This window comes from Ochotona princeps, chromosome 24 (genome assembly GCF_030435755.1).
Source record: "Ochotona princeps isolate mOchPri1 chromosome 24, mOchPri1.hap1, whole genome shotgun sequence".
Lineage (NCBI taxonomy): Eukaryota > Metazoa > Chordata > Mammalia > Lagomorpha > Ochotonidae > Ochotona > Ochotona princeps.
The window spans coordinates 13,789,415-13,813,253 of record NC_080855.1 but is presented as its reverse complement, the minus strand read 5'-3'; the positions used below and the strand labels follow the sequence as shown (position 1 = coordinate 13,813,253).

The 23,839-nt window shown below is 45.0% G+C and overlaps 1 protein-coding gene across 5 annotated transcripts in view; it reads left to right on the top strand.

The window, feature by feature from the left end:
- Positions 1-23,839, top strand: part of GRIN2A (glutamate ionotropic receptor NMDA type subunit 2A) — a 359,010-nt gene that overhangs the window by 111,936 nt on the left and 223,235 nt on the right. The window contains exons 1-2 of one of the 5 annotated variants that reach the window (XM_058681139.1): positions 18,960-19,012; positions 19,385-19,415. The exons of 3 other annotated variants lie outside the window; for them this stretch is intronic. The gene's annotated coding sequence lies outside the window, so the exon portion shown is untranslated. Of the gene's footprint in view, positions 1-18,944; positions 19,013-19,384; positions 19,416-23,839 lie in introns of those variants that run through there. One more of the 5 variants, XM_058681138.1, reaches the window with a different exon arrangement.

Below are 23,839 nucleotides of genomic sequence, written 5' to 3'. Positions count from 1 at the left end.
GGAATGGGTGAATGAATGTGCTGCCTGGGCTTGGGATATGGAAATGTGACTGGAAACCATTTCACAAGCTTTTCCAGCATATTGGGCCAGGGCGGTCTGTTGCGATGGGACCAGGCCTCCTTAAGTGACTGTGATGTGTGTTTGCATGGTGAGTGGCTCCCAGGCCTTATCATCTGGCTGTGGTGCAAAGACCAGGGTGAGGGCGATTTTTTTTTCTTGTAAGCGCTGTGACTCCCTTCATGTTCTGTGGACTATAGATCTGTCCTGATAAATAGCTGCTGCTGTGGAGAAATCCATCAAGCCCTCACTCTCGGCATGACTCATCTCCCAGTGGCAGGCGCAGGGCTCAGCTTCCAAGAATAGCCTCGCCCGAGGGATCCGAGCTTGGAATCCCTTCCAACTTTCGGGGCTCTGAAGCTTGGCACCCACAGAGGTCTGTGCTCAGGTAACGGGGTGCAGATGGGTGGTGTTTGCAGACACAGTGGCTAACTACCATCTCCCTTGCACTGTCCCTGTTTCTGTGACATCAGAGGGCTGCGTACAAAGGACCCCTCCTGGTGTGCAGGTGCAGCAGCTTGGTGGCTTAAAGATAAGGTAGCTGGAAAATCCACTCATTCACTGATTTGTTCATTCAGCACATATTTGTGAGGCAAGAAGCATAAGTAGCAGGGGGCCTTGCAAAGGTGGATCAGATTTCCAGGCTAAGCCTCCTCTGCTGTGTGAACTTCAGCAGCCAAAACCAGGGAGGAGAGTCATAAAGGTAAGAGCTGATATTTGCTGAGCGCTTACTGGATGCTGTGCATTAAGAACCCTCCACGAATGTATTCTAATCATCACAGAAATGCTCTAAGTTCGGTCCCATTGTCCTCTTCCTTTGCTTCCTGAGAGCATTGCAGGGCACACACAGATCCTTGCTCATACTCAGAGCAGGCTGGATCAATCACCATGGCGGAAGTTAAACACACTGAAAATGCAGGATGTGTTGCCACCTCCACCCCTGGCAACTTTCTGTGGATATCCTCCTAGCACATGCTTCACTCTTCCCCAGCACCCTGACAAGTCCAAGACCAAAACAAGGGCAAAGTCCATGTCTGGTGAGGACTGTGTCCTGGCTCAAAGACAGCGTTGTCTGGCTGGGTCGGTACCCTCACAAGGGACCCCTTTAACCAGGACGCCGCTCCTGCTTGTGAAGGCTGGATATTCCCTGTCTGCTCACTTCCTAGGGGTCCTGCCTCTGTATGCCATCCCATTGGAGATCAGGACTAAGTGCAGGCCTTCTGGGGACTCACAAAACATCCAGACCATCTGTCCAAGCATTTGCATTTCCTCTGAAACCTGATTGCGATGGTGGTGACTTCTCTTCCCACTTCCGGGCTCAGCGCGAGTGCTGGTTGCTGCACAGGGCTCTCCTGACCACACAATGATTCCTCCACTCCCACCCCTCTTCTCTTGCCTAGTCCTGTGTGTCTTGTATGGCTCTGACATTTCTGTGTGGGTTGTTCTCTATTGGTGCCTTCCCTGCCAGGCCAGCCTGGGGCAGAAACGTCTCCAGCTATAGGTTTCTGTCTCTTGCTGCCTTTCCTGTCCCCAGCCTTAAGCATCTGCCCTGTGCTCAGAGGACTGAGTCGGGACTGTCAGAGCTCCCAGGTGTGGAACAAGTCCCGTCCCAGGCATTCCTGCCTTGTAGTTGTCTGAATGCATGGAGCTGCCAGCAGGAGGCTGCATAGTGGCTGTTACAATTGTCATCCCCACAGGGGAGGAGTGCAATGCTGGGGACGTGGTCCTGGTGTAGGACCAGTGACCTGGGAGGCTGGGAGCACACTCCCTTTTCTGGGGGAGCTGTTGGTCAGAGTGTGTGGCCCTGCAGTCTCCTCTCACGCAGCCTGGAGGGGGCTGAGCCCTTGGCTCCTTGACAGGAGAGGATTCTGGGCCTCAGGGGTGCCTGGCAGGGCGGAAGTGTGTGAGAGCAGAGAGCTGAGCACGCAGGCTGCCTCCTCCCTGGTGATGTCACTAGGTGGCCTGGCGTCTGCTGCTCCAGAGCCTGATGTTCTGCACATTTCCTGGCGCTCACGTCTCCCTCTCCTTGGCCTCTGCTCTTCACTCTGTGCTTTGCTTTATCTTCCCTGTGGGGCTGGCTGGAGGAGATGGAGGACCTCTTGTGTTCTTGAGCCTCTGGGTCCCACTTTGTGCATCTGTGGAATGGACTCATGTGGTGTGCTCCTGAGGACTGAAAAAGGCTGCAGTTTCCCCAGGGCAGTTGCAACACTTGTCTCATCCCACTATGAACAGACATCAGCAACAGCATCTTACACTTAACAGCAGCATTCATTGAATGAATGATTTGAAAGACATGTGTGGGCATATATACACACACGCAAAGTTCTTTTATATGCTGGTTTGCTACGTGAATGTTTGCAGCAACCAGGACTGGGCCACACTGAAGCCACGACCCTGGAACTCCATCCGTGTTTCCCATGTGGGTGGCAAGGTCCAAACTGTCTGAGTTATCACCTGCACCTGAGAAACTCAGGGCCACAGCTGGGACTCAATCCCAGGCACTCAACTAGTGGGATTTAGGTGTTCCAGTTGACATGCTGACTTAACCACTATGCCGAATACCTGTCCCAATATCTTACATTTACCGAGAACTCAACTAAGCAATTGACTATTATTGTTGTCCCTGCTATAATTATCATTAAAACTTTGAGATTTTAACAGCGTCAGTGCTGCTTAAATGACATGCCGTGAGCCGTACTCAGTGATAAGCATGTGAAACTGCCACTTTATTTATTTATTTATTTATTTATTTATTTATTTATTTATTTATTACAAAGGAGTTGACATCTCTTTGTCGGTGAGTGCTGTGGAGAATAATAACTTTCAAAGAGAGGGTTTAAGTCCATTGTTTCTTTTTTTTTTTTAAAGATTTTATTCATTTTTATTACAGCCAGATATACAGAGAGGAGGAGAGACAGAGAGGAAGATCTTCCGTCCGATATTTCACTCCCCAAGTGAGCCGCAACGGGCCGATGCGCGCCGATCCGAAGCCGGGAACCTGGAACCTCTTCCGGGTCTCCCACGCGGGTGCAGGGTCCCAATGCATTGGGCCGTCCTCAACTGCCTTCCCAGGCCACAAGCAGGGAGCTGGATGGGAAGTAGAGCTGCCGGGATTAGAACCGGCGCCCATATGGGATCCCGGGGCCCTCAAGGCGAGGACTTTAGCCGCTAGGCCACGCCGCCGGGCCCTAAGTCCATTGTTTCTTGATAGTCTCAGAATCATCTCAGTTGAAACAGTTAGAACATCTGTCTCAGGGACAAGGAACATCTGAGATGTGGTTGATGTTTGGAATGTGATTGTAAGGAGGGCCTTCCTGAGAAAGTGATATTCAGAGATCTAGAAGAGCTGAGGGCATGAGCAGCAGGTGCAAGGATCCAGAGGTGGGGGCATTTCTGGAGTGGTTGAGGACCATTGACAAAGGTTGGAGATGGAAGGAGATAAGGGCAAAAAGATGATGGGGACCATACTGTAGGGCCTCACAGGACTCATAGGACTGCCTACTGAAGTATTTCTAAAGTTGCTTCCAGGAAAGTTACACAGATAATGGAAGGACCGGCTAACAGGACCACGTGGCTATCCTGTTGACTCTGGCCAATGTGGGAGCACAGGTGGAAAAGAGGAGACCAGCATCCAGGTGATTGGTCACAGTGATGTACCCCAGACTTCTGGTGGTGCAGATGAGATATGGTGTGGACCAGTTTACCAAGAGATTCTCAAGGACTAAGAGAATAGTAAGAGCCAGAGAGATGCATCCCAAGTAACTGGATGCCAGGGACTGGGTTGGATGACAGCATAGAGGTGTCTACTAAATACCATGTTACTTCTCCATTACTGCCATAATAAATTACTTAAACCATGTCTGCTTACAGTCTTCCTTCTCAGGGGCCAAGTATCTGAAACATGAATGAAGTCAAGGTGGTGTTCCTTGTGAATGCTCTGGGGCAGAATTCATTCATTGCTTGTTCTAACTTCTAGGGGCTGCCCACACCCATACCTTGGCTTGCAGCCCCTTTATCCACCTCCTCAGTAAGCAATTCCCAGTTCTCTGTGTCTTGTGCCTGGAGGCACTCCTCCCTCTAACTAGGGCTAGGGAAGGTTCTGCACATGTTATGACTCCTGTGGCTATATTGGGCTCACCCATCGGCCAAGACAATCTTACCATGTCAAATCCTTAACCCAGTCACATCTGCCAAGTTCCTTTGTCATGTAGGGTAACATGCTCATGGATTCCAAGCAATAAGCATTGTGGACCTCTTTGGGAGATAATACTTTGCCAATCCTGAATTTATCCAGGAGGAGATGCTAGGAGTTGGCTGGATGATTGAGTGTGGATTTCAGGGGGAGGTCCATGGCTAGAGAGACAACTCTGGGATTTCAGAGTGCTCTTGGTTCTTCCAGGCTTCCATCCTGCATATGTTCAGTTCTTACATTTTTCTCCTTGGGGTACTGGTAGAGTGTGGGTCTTCTCATCTTGTGTTTCTCAGGCCATGTTTCCCCAAAGAGATTCTGGGTCATCTAGGACATGAATACAACTTGACATCAGATTAACACCAAGCCCCGATCTCATGGCACACAACCCAAGCCCCAGCTCTCAGGGAAGCCACCTTGCCTCGTGGCGATGCCACGAAAGATGTGGTGAGAGATCATGGCAGACCAGTAGCCTTCCCTGTCGGACTTGTGTTTTAGCTTCCTGTCCCTCCAAGGAGGAACTTGGCACTACAACTTGGGGCTTTGAGAGATGGATGTGGCAGATGTTGACCGTGAACATTCTCCTGTGGCTGGCTTTTGGGCCAGAGCCCAGTACAGCAGCCCACTGGGCCCTGTTGTGAGTTAATTTGCAATGTTAAGCAGTGCCCAATGTAGCAGAGCAGGTGAATAAATCACACCAGCAGGATGGACTTTGTTCCAGTGGCTCAGGGGAAAGCCAAGAGCGTGGCCACCTCGAGCCACTCTGCCTGCTGATATCCCAGGTGTAGGCTGTGAGCAGGGTCGCTCAGCTCTGTATCCGAGTATGAGAAACGTTCATGGCAGCATTTTCCACTCTTGAGGCTGTGGATTTTCTTCTGTTGAAAAGGGAGTATTTGAGTTTTTTTTCTTTTCTCATTGTCCATATAGAAGCACAGTGGCTAAGACTAATTTCTGGAGTCCTTGTCTCTGGGTCAGAGCCCAGAGTTTCATGCAATAGTCGTGGGACCTTAGACAAGTTGCATCACCTCTCTGACTCTCAGCGGTCTCATCTAGTCTCTTGTGCAAGATCTCAAAGTGAGGAAGAGGACCTTTGAGTGACCAACCTGCGTTTGTGAGATGCTTCCTGGGCATCTCATTTCCAGATAGGGAATCCTATTCCATCCCCCAACACTCAGATGAGTAAACTGCAGCACAGAGAGGGGAAGTGACTGAGGTTTTAACCTAGGCGGTCTAGCACCAGAGCCTGATTCTGCACTGCACAGCATTACACTGACTGTTTACAAACAAGCAAACAAACAAAAATACACATGTAAGTTAATCATATTGTAAATCTGTGTGTAGCACTTAATCGAGATACTGGTTGATAAATGATAGCTCACATTACTTCAGAAATGTTTTTGATGGACAGGTAAGTCTCAGAACTTACAGTACACTTTTCTCAAGTTCGGAAATCAGTGATTTTCAGTATATTGACTAAATTCTGCAAACACTGCTACTTTCTCATTCCGGAACAATTCCAGAACTCCACAAAGAAACTTCGTACCTGTTAGGAGTCACTCCATTCCCTGTTTGCTGCAACTGCTGAATGCAACTACTCTACTCTTTGTAGATTTGCCTATTCTAGCTGTTTTATATCATAGAGTCATTGCAACATGAGTTTTTGTGGCTGACTTCTTTTCCTTACCATAATGCCTCCTATGGTTGTCTATGTAGTGGCAGTTACCAGTACCTCATCCTTTTTCATGAGTCACAACTAGTACATTGTATGAAAAAATCCTATTTTGTTTATCTCTTTACTGTCTGATGGATATTTCTTGACTATTACAAAAAATACAGCTGTGAGCATTATTTGTGTGTTATTTTTTTGGTTAGATGTTTATGGGTCTCTTCGAGTGTTGTAGACCCAGTAGTGGGACCGCTGGAGCGCGTGTAGCTCTGAGTTCGTTTTTCCAAGGCCCACCCAACTCTTTTCTGTGTCAGCTGCGCCCTTTTCCATCTATCCCAGCAGTGTATGAGGCTCGCATTCCCACAATTCTTGGCACCATTTACTATCTTCTGTTTCCTTTTTTCCTTTTGTTTTAGCTGTCCTAGTGGGTGTGATTCTGATTTGCATTTTCCTGATCACTAATGAAGCTGAGCGTGTTTCCCTGTGCTGCTTGTTGGCCACCTTCTGAGAAATGTCTGTTAATATCCTTTGCTCATTTTTAAACTGGGTTATCTTTATTGCCAAGCTGCTAAATGTTCTTCATGTGTCCTGGTTACTAGTTCCTTATGAGATATATGAATTTTTTTTACTTTTTTTTATTAATTATTATGCATTATGTGACAGTTTCATAGGCTCTGGGAATCCCCCCACCCCTCCCCACGCCCCTCCTCCCTGGTGGATTCCTCCACCTTGGTGCAGTATTACAGTTCAAATTCAATCAAGATTCTTTCCTTGCAAACATATACCAAACATAGAGTCCAGCTACTATTGTCCAGATGGGTTGAACAGTTTCTTGGGGAGACCATTTCTGGTCCAAAGTTAGAGCTGGTAGAATATCATCCCAGTGATATATGGATTTTTTTTTAACACCAAACTAGATTAATCTTTTGAGTCCATTTCTATGAACTTCTTGGATGCTCGGTATGATGGCACGCTGTTCCCCCATTGTCTGGGTTGTCTTTTTACTTCTTGATTACCCTACTTTAGTTTTTCTAACTTTTTAAAATCAGATATCACAGTGGCTTAGGAGTGTCGTAACACTGGGCTGGGCTGGGGTGAAGAAAGCAAAAACCAGTCCTCTGTGCTGTGCCCCATCCCACTCGCACAATGAGATGCAGTCAGGTGGAGCTGGCACTGCAGAGGTTGCCAGCACCTCACTCAGCTTCAGAATCCCTTTCCTAGACCTCTGCTTGGCTTCAGCTGGGATGAATGCTCCGGCTATTTTCAGGAGTCTGCAGAGTGTACAAGTTGCATTCTTTCCTCCATTGGCCTTGCTTGTCAGCGCCTCAGGAGTGCTCAAAAACTATGGGGTCTTATCTTTGAATTCTCTCAGCCTGGCTCGGCCTCAGAGCTGTCTTTCCCTTCTGCTTCTCCATAGACACCCTGATAAAAACTAGAAACAGTCTCTGCCCCCAATCTCCCGACTCATTCTAGGGTCCTAAACTTAAGTGAAGGTCAGACTCTGCCAGGGAGTTGGTTTGGTAGAAGCACTTCTAGGCTAGTCCCCCAATACAGAATCCACACTTTGGAGGATAGGGCCCAGACCACGTGCATTGAACCAGCGTTGCAGGGGATTCTTACATCAAGGGCTCCAAGGAACACACCTTGACAGGCCCTGTCTTGTTCTTGGCTCGTCCCCACCCCAGCTTGTCCTGATACTCCAACACAGGATGAGGCCAGCAGTCCTCAAACTCAAGTTACATTGCAGTCATTTGGGGAATTTAAGAATCCCTAGTCCCAGCCACACTGCAGAATCATCATGACAGAATCGCCTGGTGTGGGACCTGAGCACTGGCAGCTTCTATAGCTCCCTGGCCTCCGGGTTACAGCTAAGGCTGAGCGGCAGTGGTTACATAACCTACCTGGGGCTTGGAGCCATTGAGCTGCAGGTACTTGCTCTCCTTCTGATCCAGGGCAGCTGGATTTGAATGTCTCTCTTCCTCCTCCTCCTCCTCCTCCTGCTCGTATTTCCCTGCTAACGGACATGCAAGGGATGGGGAGGTGCACCAAGCCCCCTGTTACCTGCCATCTGGGAGTGCAGTGACAACACTTGAGGTGTCTTTGCCTCCTCTCATGTTGGCTCTGGGTTGGCCTGGATGCTTTGGCACAGCTACCAACATTCTCAAGACCAAGGGAAGGGCATCGCTCCCTTCTGGTCATGAATCTGTAACATCAGCGTCTTCCTGTGGACGGGAGAAGGCGTGAGCCTTGGAGCCAGGCTTTGGGATTGGAGCTGTGCTGTTTTGGTGGATGAGCTGCAGGCCCTACTAGAGCCTCCATTTCCTCATCTATGAAATGGGGGTACACAATAGTATGGCCTCCATGGAGTTGTCTTGAGAATTAAATGGGAGTACACGATGAAAGAAGCCTGCCATCGTGCCTGAGGTCAGCACTCCCTCTTCCTTTTTACTGAAGGATCGTCTCCCACGAAGCAGTGGTCACAGGGAGGGCCCATGCTGGTGGTAGACTTGCTGGCCAGGTTCCATGTCCAAACTTTGCTGATGTGCACGAGCTTAGTGTATCCTTTTCATCCACTGAATGAGCCCTGGGCAGTGAGACTGCCTCACTGGTGTTCCACCCCACTCTGCCTTCTCAAACTCCATCCATTCCCTCTCTGCAGGCACAGTTGGGAATGACAAGGAGGAGCGCCACGCTGTTCTATACAGTGTCCTCCAGGTGAGGTGGAGGCTTTTGTGATCAGGGCAACCAGAAGGAAGAGAAGTGTGGTCTTCCAAAAAGCTCACAAGGGGAGTATATCATGATGATGGGCAGATCTCAAAACTGTACTACAAAAATAAAACTGAGGTATTACTTTTTTCCATGAACTTTAAAAGAATATTATTTAATTTTATTTTTGATGATGTTTACATAGTTGGTTAGGGTGGGAAGGGTTGAGGATTAGGGGAAAGTGGGTGAGACTATTGTTTTCAATTTTTCTTTTTTTTCCTCCTGCAGTATCTGGGGAAAGGAGGGAGAGAAGGGGAGAAGCCACACCCAGGCTCCCAAATGCCTCAGTAACCAGGATGGGGAGCGGTCACCTTACGTTATTACAGGGGCTCCAATCTGGAGCGTGCTCAGGTGGTTTTGATAGTTCTGAAATGCTGTCGATCTCGCTGAGCTTTCTAGAGTGATCCCAGAGTGCAACAGGGACAGTCTTGTGAATAACTCAGCATCACTGGAATCTTGGGCCCCGAGTGGTCCTTGAACTTTAGGAATCATCATGCTAGGCCTCACTGCTGTAATTACAGTCACCCTACAGGCATGCATGTTGTCAGTGGCTGGCTGGCGGGCAGTAGACAGGTACTTCTTAACTTCATGAGCACATGTGTCACCTGGGATCTGGTGAAAAACATGAATTTTGGTCCAGCAGGGCTGAGCTGGTTCCTTCAGACTCCCACCACCCATGCTATGCTGGTCTGTGGTCCCCACTCTGGAGCATATGTTAGTCTCTGACTCTGCAGCTATATCCATGCTCACCACAAGTTTGTTTTGCACATTGTGTGTCATCCGTCTCCTCCAGTTTCTTGGGTGGTTGAGTGGATATGGGTCCTACCTTTTATATCTGCTGTTGGACACTCCAGAGCCTAGCACCATGTCCTTAGTGGATACAGATGGGGCAGAGTGGATGAATGAGTTAAACAAGCATAGGGAAGCTGAGGAATGGGAAAACAGGAAAGAGCTAGCATTGATGGTAGTACCTACTATGTGCATTGCACACTGATGGTAGCCCTTACTGTGTGTACTGCACTCCTACCATGCCATCAAGACTACCCCACAGGTCATTCATCTTGCAACCCAGCAAAATGAACTAGCCTGTCCAAGCTTTCTAGCTACTGGGAAACAAAGATGATTGGAATTCTGCTTTTTCTTAGACTAGAGTTTCTGACCTTGGCATAAAATGGTATTTGGGGCCAAATAATTCTTTCCTGTGAGATGGAGTGAGTGGCTTTCCTATGCATTGTAGGACATTTAGCCTCTGCACGCAGTTCTTGCAACACTGCTTCCCTTGCCCGCATCTCCTTCCCCCCTCCAGTCTTGTCTAACCAGAATGTCTCTAGACATTGCCAGATGTCCCTGGGTGTGGGGGCACATGTGCTGGATCATCAAGAGCTGTCGGCTTGGCCTAGGGTAACGGCAGCCTTGCTTCTGTCCCCCCCCTTCTGCACCCTGATCTCTGCCCACCCCAGTCCTCTCCGACAGCTGCTGTTTTCCTTGAGGGCTCTTCCTCACCACATCTTCCCCGCGATCCTCCTCCGGGAACACAATAAATGGATGGCGATGTACTGAGTGCTGAGATAAACATTTGCTTTTCTGGTTTATTTAATATCAGCCCCGTGGCCCCATGCTTGTGTCATTGCCACAGAAGCTAACAGGCTGTCTAGAAAATGTGCAATATTTTGGGTTTCTCTCTCTCTCTCTTTCGCCCAAATAACACTTCTAATTGTTTAGCATGAGATAAACCAGTGTGTTTATATGAAGAAAACTTGTCAAAACAGACTCCTGGCTCCACCACTGGAAAAAGCATCTTTGCCTTTCTTCATTCAAAGGTGAAGTGTGAATTTTTCTGGGCTGTTTCTGTGGATTTAAAGTCCAGATTTATTTTGTGCCTTTTTTGGACAAAAAAAAAATGAGAATGACTTGGGGAAGTGGCTTCATAAAGAGTCCCAAACTCAAGTGTCTTTTTAGGCATAAGGGATGAAGAGAGAATAGGAATTGAAAAGAAGAGAGCCAGTGGCAGAGAAGGAATGGGGGCGAGTTCCCAGCCAGGAGAGCCCACTGGAGAAAGGGCATTCCCCTTTTGTGCTCATTGTTTTATCTATCTATTCAACACACGGGGTATCTCAAAACGCTCATGTAAAGTTGGAATTACAAGATAGGTTTATTTTGGCACACAAAAAATTGAAATCCATACATATTGGGAGGGGGAAGTTTCAAAAAGTTTATAAAAATGCATGTTATGAAAAAAAAGCTCTGCATAATTTCTAAAAACTCTGGCACTGGGATCAACTTTTTGATATTCCATTTTGCACGATTGGTTTTGAAGTAACCTTATGTTATAGTCTGTGGAATGCCCTAGAGCTGGGTTCTGAGTAACACATTTCTGTTTGCTCCCTGTCAAGCGAACAAACTGAGCACTGGGAGCTGAAGGAAGCCACAGGCAGCTCCTCTAGGCCAATATTATAGGAGGAGGCTTCCTGGAAGGGGTGAAATGAGGGTTCCGCAGGGACCCTATTCCTTTCCTCTGGCTTCAGCAAATGCCTTTGCTCACTTTCATCAGGCAGCTCAGCAGAGGGGAGGCACTAAGCTATTGGTGCTTTCGGTGGCCACTGCTCACTGTGAATGCAGTTAGGTCTCAGTCACCTCTGGCAGGTGCCCTGTGAGATCAGCCTAATGATCAGATGAAAGTCTAGTCCAAAGAGCTGCTGCCCAGTACCTGCTGCGTATCATCACTAACACCCATGGTAGTCGCTCTCGCTCACAGGATGCTGGCAGAGGTGGCTGCCTTGCTGTCTGTCCTCCTCTTCCTCCTCTGAAGATGCATATTTCTTTTCCCACACTTGGGTCTCAAGGGTCACAGTGGGCTTTTGGGAGCCACCTGGATGAGCAACAGCTTGAGAGCATGCTCCTTGTCCAGTCCTGATTGTGATCTGCACTGCCTGTATCGTTTTTCTTCTTCTTCTCTGCCCGTTTTTTTCCTTTTATTTATTTTAAAACTAGGTACACACACCACACCACACCACACCACACCACACCACACCACACCACACCACACCACACCACACCACACTCCCTCCTTCCCGTCTACCGGCTCACTACCCAAATGCCTGCATCTGGGAGTGGGAAAGGCTAGAGAATTTCATCCAGGACTCCCAAATGGGTGGCAGAGACTCAAGCCCCTGATCTGCTGCCTCCCAGGATGAGCACGAGCTGTGAGTAAGGTGGACTTGGAAGCAGAGTTGAGCCGGGCACACAGGCGCTCTGATAAGGAATATAGGCATCCCAAGCAGCGTCTTAACTGTCCACGGCACACCTGCATCTTCCTTGGCTTGTTGAGTGTGTGTTGAGTGGGAGGTCCCATTCCTACTGCCTTGAGGCTCAAGTGAGAGGTGAAAATAAAGTGCTCTGTGATGCTGACCCCTCACCGCACCTCCCCCCAAACTCTCTCCCAAAGTGTGGTGTTTCCAACTCCTTGGTTTTCTCTTGAGCCATTTTAATTAATTTCACAGTTGAGAGACATTAGACATTGTCTAACTGTCACCTCCAGGATTTTTCTTTCGAAATGGAAACTGTCCCCATTAAATGACAACTCCCCGTTTCCCTCTCCCCTGGCTCTTGGTGACCTCCCTTCTGTTTTGTGTCTGTGATTCTGAGATTCTCCTGTAAGTGGAACCATGTGGTATTTGTCTTTTTGGTGACTGACTTCTTTCACCTAGCTTAAAATCCTGAAGATCCATCTAAGCTGTAGCATGTATCAGAACCTCCCTCATTTAAAGACTTATACCCCATTGGATGGATATACATTCTGCCTGTGTGTTTATCTGTTAGTGGGCATTTGGGTTATTTCCTACTTTTTGGTTATGGTGAATAAGGCTGTTAGGGGTCATTGTACATGCTCCTTGTCCAGTATGAAGTCAGCATTCCCTAATTGCCTGTGGCTAGGCCAGGCTCTGTGCTGGGCTCTGCACATTTGCACACACGCATAGTGTCATTTGACCAAATTTGTCTCTTGAGAGTTCACCCTCTGTTGCTGCATCCACAGTGGGAGGGGCACTCAGCAAGCACCTGTCACTTTCTCTTGCATCTCAGAGTGATAGGTCCTGGCTGGGCACAAGGACCTCATCATTTTTAGAAATAAAGCAGTGATTGTAAGCCCATCCTTATTTGCTAAGGGCTGTGATGTGGCACACCGTGGTGTCCCTATTAACTGTGATGCCCCCTTGCATTTGTATAGAGCTGTTAGTTTTGCAGCATGCATCTGCCTTCTGCATGCAAACACTGGCTAGCCTTGCAGCTACCCACCACTCCCTCTCCCTCCCATCTTGTGACAGAGAGATAAATAAGTTGGTGATGTCTTCAGAGGAAGGACATGATGAGACAGACAAGCTAAGACTCTGGGAAGGACCCCCGGGGCTGCTGCAGGAGCCAGTGTGCGGCCAACCCTCCCCAGATGTGCAGTGTAGCAGAAGTAAAGACCCCTGAGCGGCTCAGAGAGGAGGGAGACACATTCCAAACTTCAAAGGCTGTCACACTGCTCTCAAGCACTGGGAGATATGAAATACTGCAGCACACAAGAGCATTGCCTGCTCTCTAAAGCCTGAAGGACGTTTCCACTCAGCTCCTAAGATGGGGCCAGGCATGAGAGTAGCTATAGGAGGTGTTGGGAGGACAGGATAAATGAACTCCTGGTGGTTATGGCCATGACATCTCAACCCATTTTTATAGCTCTGCTCCCTCTCTTTAAGCGCTAGGCAGGGGACCTTTCATGAGCTGTTGGTATAGTCTTGGATTGAGATGGGATTGAACTAAATGATGCAATCTACTTGGTGGCCAACAGTATGTTCCATAATTATTGACACTGTTGTTGAACAGATGTTACTTGCCAAGCCCCACGCTATGTACTTTATATTCACACTTTTATCTGAGTCTTCAAAAACACCCTGTGAGGCAGGAACTATAATTGGCTCCATATTACAGATTAGGAAAATAGAGTTAAGTAGCTTACAGGAGATTACAAAGCTGACAAATGGCAGAAATTTGAATGCACATGAAATGAACTTTGGTGCTCGAAGGATCCTGGGCCACCGTGGAGGAATAAGAAGTAGTGGACCTGAAATTGGAAGGGACCTCTGTGGCATATGTACTGAATTGCCTCACACAAGGAAGAAAGCAGTGCCTTTAACAAGGAACCTGAGATAGAAGAATATCAGAGTAGATGGTCTGAGTTGCAGGTGCATTGTTTTGCTGACAAGTTGTTACTCACGTGGCCACCTCCACACAGCGTGATCTTGGTTAGGTAGCAGCAGGCTACCACTTTATTGGTGATGTTAATCATTTAACAATGGTTAATAATAATACTCTCCACTAATTCCAGACAAGTGGGCTACTTGGAAATAAAGCATAGAACTTACTGGCATGTATAAATGCACAATTGCATCAGAGATTCACTGTGTTCTATTTGTGTGAGCTGCTGGGAAGAGAATCTTCTATGTTGTCCTTAGATTTGGCTAAATTTCCATGTCGATTTTTACATAGTTCTAACCTTCCCTTTCACTTATACTCCAGTGGATTTCCCAATTTATAGTACTTTTGGTTTCTGTAACTAGGTAATATTCACAGTGTTTAATGGTTGACCAGGAATGGGCACCAGTCAATTTGAATGGAATGGATTGACTGAATGACTGCCAGTCATGAGCAACTGGCTAGATGTGAGTCCTGCCCCAAAGCAGTGGAGTTTCCCCTTAATTTAGTTCATGCAAATCAAACTGTAATTTGTTTTTGCTCAAGTATGTGGAAAAATCAAAACAGACTGAGCAAGTAAAAATTGGAGGATAGTGTCTAAAGCAAAGATGTTCATTTGAGACATCTGTGTGTGATATTCCTGGGTGTGCTGATAACAGGGATGATTAAAAAGTGACTCCTCTTGATACAATTTAGACAGTAGTTCATCCTGAGATTTCTGACAATATTTCTGAAAGATGGAAAGTTAAACACATTTATCAAGGGAGCACTGGCAACACCTATGCGAGAGCAGAAGTGGAAATGAGCATTGGTTTGATGTAGCTGCTGGATTAGCATGGGGTGCAGTTCTTCATTGGTTCCTGGTTGGAAAGCAAGGACCTGGCTGAAAATGTCCGAGGGCTTCTGTTTCTTGGTTTGGGAATCACGCCCAGGCCTCACTCATCAGGAAATGAGGATGATGGAGGACAAGTGACAGTGGCATTCTGGTATGTCAGAATGGGCCAAAGAGAGGAGGTGCCTGGGATCTGTTGACCAGGATCTGTCAGGTGTATGTGGCTGCAGGGCTCATGCATATCACTGGCTTGCTGAGGGTTTGAAAAAATTTTTAAAAATCCTGGTTCCATCTTCTTGAGGAGTTTCTGTTCTAGCAGGAGAAACAGAACACTCACCAACAAAACCAGCTGAACTCTGCAGATATTGATTGAGAGCCTGCCAGGGGTAAGAAAGGCTCTCCCTGCTTCAGAATTAACTGGATGGTCAGTGCAAAATGACATATCAGGGTGATTTGAATGAAGGAGGACAGAACAATCCTATGCACACCGCTGAGACACAAAATCCCTGAATTCTGAGAGCCCTAATTAGGAAAAGCTTGCAGGAGAAGGTGACTATGAGGTCATGGAGACAGTGGCTGGGGGAGCCTGAGAAGACAGCATTTGTTTCATTATCAGGCTGGCTTTGGGCAGTGCCAGGAATGAAGGTTACTGTATGTGCAGAGGCTCCCAATGTTAACTTCACCTTACATGGCTCTTTATTATTTTGGCCCCTGTGGACACTGTGTTTTGAAGACTTTTATCTACTGCTAAAATTGTATAGATGCAACAGTGTTTGTTTTCATTAATGCAATCTACCTGTGATTTGAGAGCTGGAATACCCAATTTGCTTGAGATTGATTCTTTCAACAAATATTTCTGGACACTGGAACTGTTAGGTTAGGTTTAATGATTTATGATAGGAAATCCAAGTTGCTAATGGCTTGAGATGAGAGAATTTTATTTCCCTCTGATATAAAAGGAACCTGACAGTAGGTAGCCCCCTTTCTGTCAGGTGGCAAAGCAATGTCAAGGACAGGGTTTCTCGTATCCCGTTGCTCCTGTTGCACTGGCTTTTATTCCCAAGGTTACCTTGTGCTCTAGTCTGGGGACTGGGGCTGTATTTCAAGGTCTGCGTCTCAACATAGAAGAGGAGAAAGATGTACTTGGTGTGTATCAGGTTTCTTCTAGTGGAGTTTCCTAGGAGATGCCACAGAGTCGGTAAGTTACATTTCCCTGCCAGAGTCAGATGGCAGTGCCTAGCTGCAAGAGATCCTGGAAAATGTTGGATGTGGTTTTCATTCTGGATAGCCATGAGCCCAACTTAATTTGAGATTCTAGCCATCAGAAAGAATAAGAGAATAGATTTGGGGTGTGCAGCTAATGGTTCCTGTCCTAGGCACCTACACAGGCTGTGTCCTAGAAATGGCTGTACAGGAAGTAGCTGTCACATGCAGCTATTTGCCATGGTTCTGGCTCCAAGGTGTTTAAACTTTAATGCCTGTCAGAGTCCGCTGGTGAAAAGAGATTTCTGAATGATGTTCCTGGAGCTCCTGTTTGTGTTGGGAATGGGGGCAAGAAGGGCGCAAAGTCACATTTCTAGCAGATTCTGGATGCTGCTGGTGGTGCTGACTTGGGGGTCACATGGACACAATAACTCAGGTGAGGGGACGGCAACCTCTGGCCTGTGGGTCACACCCACCCTGCCTGTGTCTGTGAACACATTTTGCTGGACCAGGGCATCACCCTTTGGTTCCCTACCATCCTGGGCTGTTCTTCACTGCAAAAGCAGTGGAGTGTGATGGTTCCAGCTGAAGGTATTTGCACCTGACCATTGCCCAGTACCTGCCTCAGGTGAAAGCTGGTGCTCACAGCCCACAGAGAAGTACGTATACCTGCAGGGAGATCAGCACATCTGGGACCGAGTTCCCATCCCATCCTAACTCCATTACTCATTTTCTGTGTGTCCCTGGTGAGGCCACTACGCTGACTGTTATTTGTTTGCCTCTCTTACTTATGGGTGCACTGAGCAGATGATTTCAAAAGTCCTTTCCAGAATGTCTCTGGTTTCAGCCTGTAAGCCTCTTATGGGGTGACAAGCTCTGCCCCCAACCCCACCCCGCGGTTGGCTGAGTTAAGCGTGCACTGCGTGTTCTTTTTGTGAAGGTGTCCTCTCCACCGCTTTCTTCACTTTTGATTGACATCTGACATTTGCCGGAGCTGGCATTCATTAGTCCCTATTTTTCCCAGCCACTTTCCAGCACATTCCATTCATCACTGTGACTTTTCTATGCCTTTGCTGTTATTGACATTCTCAGAGTTCAGAGAAGAGGCATTTGGGGTATAATGACCTACGTGATATCATACCACCACTCCGTATCCTAGGGTTATTTTATCATGGGTTTCAAAGTCTTATTTTTCCTCCAGAAGCAAGCAAACAAGGGAGAAAATTCCCCTTATGATGACAACAAAGTGAGGCACATAGCTAACTGTATTTAGATCCAAGTGAAGAAGTGGAAATGAAGAATCTATTTATTCAGATTTTAGTGGCACAGTTGTGGACAGGTGCAGGCATTGGTTCAGCATTGTGTTAGCCATTAAGTCGACCTGGGAAGCATTTGCAAAAACAAGCCACAGGTTTGATTTATGTATTTGAAAGGGAAGGAGCTAGGATGGGAAGATGAGAGAGAGAGAGAGAGAGAGAGAAAGAGAAAGAGAGAGAGAGAGAGATGATTGAGGCTCTTCATGTGGTGGTTTATTCTACAAATGCCTGTAACAGCTGACCTGGGCCAGGTCCAAGCCAGGAGTCAGGTACACTGAGATTCCCACAAGGGTGGCAGGAGCCCAAGTACTTAATCTATTAACTGCTGCCTCAAAGGATGCACATCTTCATGAAGCTGGGACACGTACCAGGAAGTCTGATATGAGATGCTGGCATACAAGGCCTAGCATGTATTTGCGTTGTTACTACATTACCTCTTTCTGTTGTCCTTGCCCCAGCCCCATGAGCCGTCTTTCCCACCTGCAGACACTCAAGCCTGTGTCGGGAGTTTCATTTTCCTGCATGGTGGGTCCCATGTTTCTGCATAACTTGTTCTTCAGCTATGGATTCTCACACCAAGTGGACCTCTGCTCTCATGCTGTAGGTGATCTTGACCATGTTGCCTTGTTGATTCTCTTCCCAGGAGCCATAGAACTCTAGAATGATTTTGTTTGATTACCTGCTTGCTGACTGTCTCTGTCTGTTAGACTATGAGCTTATTAGGTCAGAAACCACATCTATCTCTGTGTCTCGTCTACCAATTTGCACTTACCATATTGTCAGGATTTGGAGATAAGTAATTGAGAGTACCTAAATACATCAATCGCATAAATGGGCCCCAAAGCAGTCTGTGGATAGAATCCAGTGATCTCTACATTTAACTAAGGAAAAATACTTATTTTCACTTTCATTTAACTGAAATATTCATTACCTTCTATTTTGAATGATAGTAGCAAACCACAGTAATTCCAGGAGTATCACATTTTTCCATAAAAAATCACATATGTTTTCATATTATTTTATTATGGATATCTCAGGATTATTATTTACTTTTATCCAATTATTTTGAAACAACTGTAGTGACAGCTCAGATTTTGTGAGTTAGCCTGTTAACCTAGACATATTCCCAATTAAAAAAATACTGTGTATTTTGATACCATTATTTTTTATTTGTAATCTAGTGTATTTTGTTTTAAGGATTTAGCAGATTTGTTCTATGAAGGTATCTAATGGCTTTACCAGCCTGCACAGGTGGTCCTTGGCACATGAAAGTTCAGATCCCTTAGAATGAAGGAATGTGTTCTTCGTTCATCATAGGTGTACTCCTGCCAGCTTGTCCTTTAGGGTCCAGGCAGATGACTTTTGCAGGAACACTGTGTAGCCTGCACTGGCATATGAGGGACTAACCCCCTGGTGCTGTTATCAATCCCCTTTGTAAATGGATGCTTCACTTCTTGGGGGTTTGTGTCGTTCCTCCCACATACAGAGGCTTCCCTGTTACTCCCCAGTCCTGGTCAATGCCCTGGTCTCTCCTGTGTTATCTTCTTTGTAAAACCGACTTCTTTCTTTATTGAATTTAGCAGAGCAAATTGTTGATATCCATTTACTGTGTGATTATTTATTTTTGGGGGGTGGAAAAGAGAGCCTGAATGTTCTGTTCATCGCTAAGAGAAGGTTCTAGAGCTTTTGTATCAGGGGAACCTAGACGGCATGAATGGACGGAGACCTTGTCTTGATGCTTGGTTAGCTTGGTAAGTCCACTGTATCACTGTAGGTTTTATTCCTATTGAGGTCTGATGATTTTAGTGGAACTATAAGAGGACATAATTGGGCGGGAGATCCTATTTCTTGGTGCTGTTGTCAGTATTGTACAATGGCTCACAGAGCAATGCTTGGCTCATACATGTGAGGAGTTTGATGGTTTGGGGAGGGGAGGATGCATGGAGTGAATGGTGGGTGAGATAGATGGGGAACAGTTGAGATATTTACTGACTAGGATTGGAGAGGTAGAAGGAGTGGGTGGGCAGGGTGGGTGGTGTATTGATTTTTTAGGACCATTGAAAGAAGTATAGATGATTCTTGATTTACGATGAGGTAACTTACTTTGCCTCTCCATTTGACAGACACTGCAGTTGAATTTTGGTCTTTTCCCAGGTTAGTGATTTGCAATGTGATACTCCCTTGGGATGCTGGGCAACAGCATGAGCCTATAGTGTGCCTGGTTCCTAAATTATGATGCCAGCTGAGTGGATTGTCAGCACTCCATCCTTTGCATCCTTACCTTGTGATGTTTTTAGTTTAAAATAGACTCTTTTGGGTGTTACCCCAACGTGTGTTGAAGAGCATTTTTCTTGCAAGTATTGAGACTTAAAACAGCGAGAACATATAATGTCACCATGTTGAAAGCTAGAAATCCAAAATCAGGTTCTGACCAGACTGGGCTCAGAAGGCCTTTTCTTTTCTTCTTCTAACTCAAGGTGGTTGCCAGTGATTCTTTGTAATACCATGGCTTGTAGACATGTAGACGCTTCATTTCAATCTCTGACTCCCCTGCTACATGGTGCTATCCTTGTGTCTGTTGGTTTTCTTCTCCAGTCCTTGGAGCAGGACCTGTGAAGTATGATTCAACTTAATTTAACTGATTGCTTGTATAGCCCCAAAAACTGTATTTTCAAATAAGCTGATATTCTGGATATCTAGGAGAAGATGGATTTTTTTTTTTTTTTTTTTTTGGCAGGGGGTTGGAGACACAATTCAAATCATTACAGGTGACTTAGTGGGTGGGTAACAACTTGAAAGAATGTATGGATGGAGGAATTGTTATATGAAAGCAATGATGGATGAATGATCTGAAGAGATGAATGGGAAGATGTAGGGTTGATGGACTGAGGGTGGGGTGAGAACTGGATGGCAGAAAGGTAAATGGGAGGAGAGAAGGGTAGATGGCTGTTTGGACATATGCGGGAATTGATTAGGTTATTAGTTTCTTCTTGGAATTCCTGGCATATCTATCTAATTTGTTTTGCTTAGTATGCTGCTTTGCATTTAGGAGGTGCTTACTAAGTATTTGCCATTTTTCTGTGCATTCCTAAGCTGTCTCCTGTCAACTCTCCCAGGCTGTGAACTCCCAGGGAGAGAAGGAATGTCTATGAATTCACTGGGTGCAATGTCCAGTCTGGGTCTGGTCCCTAATTCAACTCAGGGAGAGAAATGACATAACAGGTATAATTCCTGCTGCTTAGGAGTTAAAATCAGATATAGAGAGTTGATACTATTTCATACCCCAATTATTATGTATTGAAAGTCTTAAACCTGATGTCAAATAAACAGGCCTCAGACATGCCCAATTGCTTTCATTGTTTCAGATTAGACAGAGGTTAATGTCGTTTCATTGCAAAATGGGAGTAAATTGATTTCTGTTGAAGGTTTATTTTATTTGCCTAAGGAAGGCCATAGTTGAATGTGAGAGCTCCTATTCTGAGGTTTTCTACTTAAATGATTGAGCTTGCCAGTCCTCGTGTCGTGGGGGCTTGTTAGTTTGGTGCTGGATGGATTCAGCCTGTCAAATGCCTAAGATCTTCTCAGATGTTTTGTGTTCCCAGAGAACCCTTTCTTGTTGGTTAGATATCTACAGCGAAACCAGAGGTCTCAGAGGAAGTCACATCATTGTTTTTGAAACGTTCTCTCTCTCTCTCTTTTTTTCCTCTTTAAAAAGAACAGAAGTCTGGAATATTTCTGGCATGCGGAGAGTACAAAGGATCAGACAACGCCCATGTACCAACTATTCAGATTGAACAACTGTTAACATTGTTTGCCACATTCATTTCAGAATTTTAGGTGATAAAGATGCTGTTGAAGCCCGCCATCCTCGTTTCATTCTTTTCTCTCCCACATCACAGGAAACCACTAACTGCTATTAGTCTGCCTTAAGCTTTTTTTTTTTTTAATAAATACTCTATCATATGCCTCCCTCTGCAACTATGCTTTGATTCAATATTATGTTATCTGGGATCATCTGTATTTACAAATGTAGCTCCAGGTGATTTTGTCTCTACTGCTCAGTTTATATCCATTGTACAGGTGGTATACAGATTTTACCCATAAATGGAATGACTATGGTACAGAGATGAAGGAGTAAGTTTCTTGGCAGTGGTAAATTTATGTCAGTAGAATTCCTGGGCTATGGGGTGTGGGCCCTTTCTGCATTGTTAGAGATTATCTGTTCTTCAAAAGGATTGAAGTAGTTTATGCTCCTATTGAAAGGAATGAGAGACACGACTCCCTCGTATTTTCTTCAAATTTGGGTAATCTTAGTCTTCTTCATATGTTGCCTCTGTGACAGTTATCAAACAGAATCTTGTTTTTAATTGGCGTTGAATTCATTACTCAGGAATTAGAGCCTATTTTTGTTTATTGACCATTTGGGTTTTCTTTTCCACTTGGGGTGATTACTTCTTCTTATGATTTTATAGATTTTTAAGTATATAGTAGTTATTAGTTTTTTGAATTTAAGTTTATAGCTTCTCTTCTGAGTTTATGCATTGAGTTTTGTTAAATTTTTATTTTAACACATGAGAGTCTGTCAAAAATCTTTCTTAATGAAGTTTGCTTTTTGTATCTTATAAAATTATCCCAATGATAGATATTTCCTTTAAAATTTCAATTTTTGTCTTTTACACATAAAATCTGTTCCATCTACGATGTATTTTGTATGTGTTGCGAAATATAGATATAACTATTTTTCACATGGTGAGCCAATTGTCTCAGCGCCATTTGTCAAATACCTCCTCATTTTCTCACCCTTTTCCCTTAGTTACCTAGTTTCCTGTAATCTTTGTGTTGTTCCATGGGGCTATGTACTTCTTACTGGATATATGTATATATATGTGTGTGTGTTAGTGTGTGTGTGTGTGTTTGTGTATATGTATATATATATATTAGATCTAGCTTTTAGTAAGATGATTTTTGAGAGAACAGGTTTTTCTGCCACGTTTCTCTTCATCATAGTTTTCTTTTATTCATTTATTTTGCTCTTGATAACATTTTTTACTTAACTTTCTGTTTTATCAGAAATGCCATTAATTAATGAAAATTGTGGTCAATGTATAAACTAAGAGAAAATCAGCATGGGACAGGAGATATTCCCAGGGAAATAATTTTCAGAACATGAATGCTATTTTGAAGGTATTCTGGATTCCTTATCAGCATTCCTATGTAGGGTATCATATTATAAATAGATAATAACTTTTTTCTTTCTAATGCTCTTATTTTTAAACCAATCTAGTGTTATAAATAGGCCAGGACTTTCAGTTTAGTGTTAAGTAGAAATACAGTTAGGGTTTGGTAGATACTGTCTAATCTTGTCATGTATCTTCTTTGAAGTGAATGTTTCTTTTTTTCATTTAGCATGGCATTTGTAGTGAGTTTGCATAGCTTTTTAAAAATTGTTTATATAAGGTGATCAAATTTTATGTATTTCGTAATATAGATTTAGGAGCATAGTAACACTTCCCAACACCCCCCCTTCCTCTAACATTTCCAACTACATTTTTCCTTCTTATTTCTCTTAAAAATTTTATAGTCACGGGGCCCGGCGGCGTGGCCTAGCGGCTAAAGTCCTCACCCTGAACGTGCCGAGATCCCTTATGGGCGCTGGTTTTAATCCCGGCAGCTCCACTTTCCATCCAGCTCCCTGCCTGGGAAAGCAGTAGAGGACGGCCCAATGCTTTGGGTTCCTACACCCGTGTGGGAGACCTGGAAGAGGTTCCAGGTTCCTGGCTTCGGATCGGCACAGCACCGGCTGTTGCGCTCACTTGGGGAGTGATTCATCGGATGGAAGATCTTCCTCTCTGTCTCTCCTCCTCTGTGTATCTGCCTTTCCAATAAAAATAAATCTTTAAAAAAAATTTTATAGTCACATACTCTCAATTTACCTTATAATCACAGACTTAATTCTCCATTAGATAAAGAATCTAAACAGCAAGTGAAAAAAACCACTGTTACTCAAGTGTATGGACGAAGGATATAAACAAGAATCAAATCTCAACATGTAAGTTGTGCTCACCTAGATTACATTTTCTTGTACTTCGTGTATTAGTTGTCACAGATAAGGAAAAAGCATGCTATTTGTCTTTTTGGGACTGGCTTATTTCACTAAATATAATGGGTTCCATTTGCAATCATTTTGTTGCAAAAGACATTATTTCATTCTTTTTGTTATGGATGAAAAGTATTTCATGGTGAGTATATACCATATTTCCTTTATTTGGCCATCAGTTGATGAATATCTGGGTTTATTCCATATTGTAGCCATCGTTAATTGGCCTGTTAATTGAGCTATAAGCATAGGAGTACGGATAACTCTCTTGTTTGATGATTTTCGTTTGTTTGGGCAAATTCCCAGGAATGGGATGACTGGGTCACAGGGTAGATCTGTTTCTAGATTTCTGAAGAATCTCTGTACTTATAGTTTCCCTTATCTAGTTCCAGATCTTATTGAAAATGCTCCTAATGTTTTCCCATTCAACATGAAGCTAAAACTGTGTTTCTTGTATATTGCCTTAATTTGTGTTGAGGAA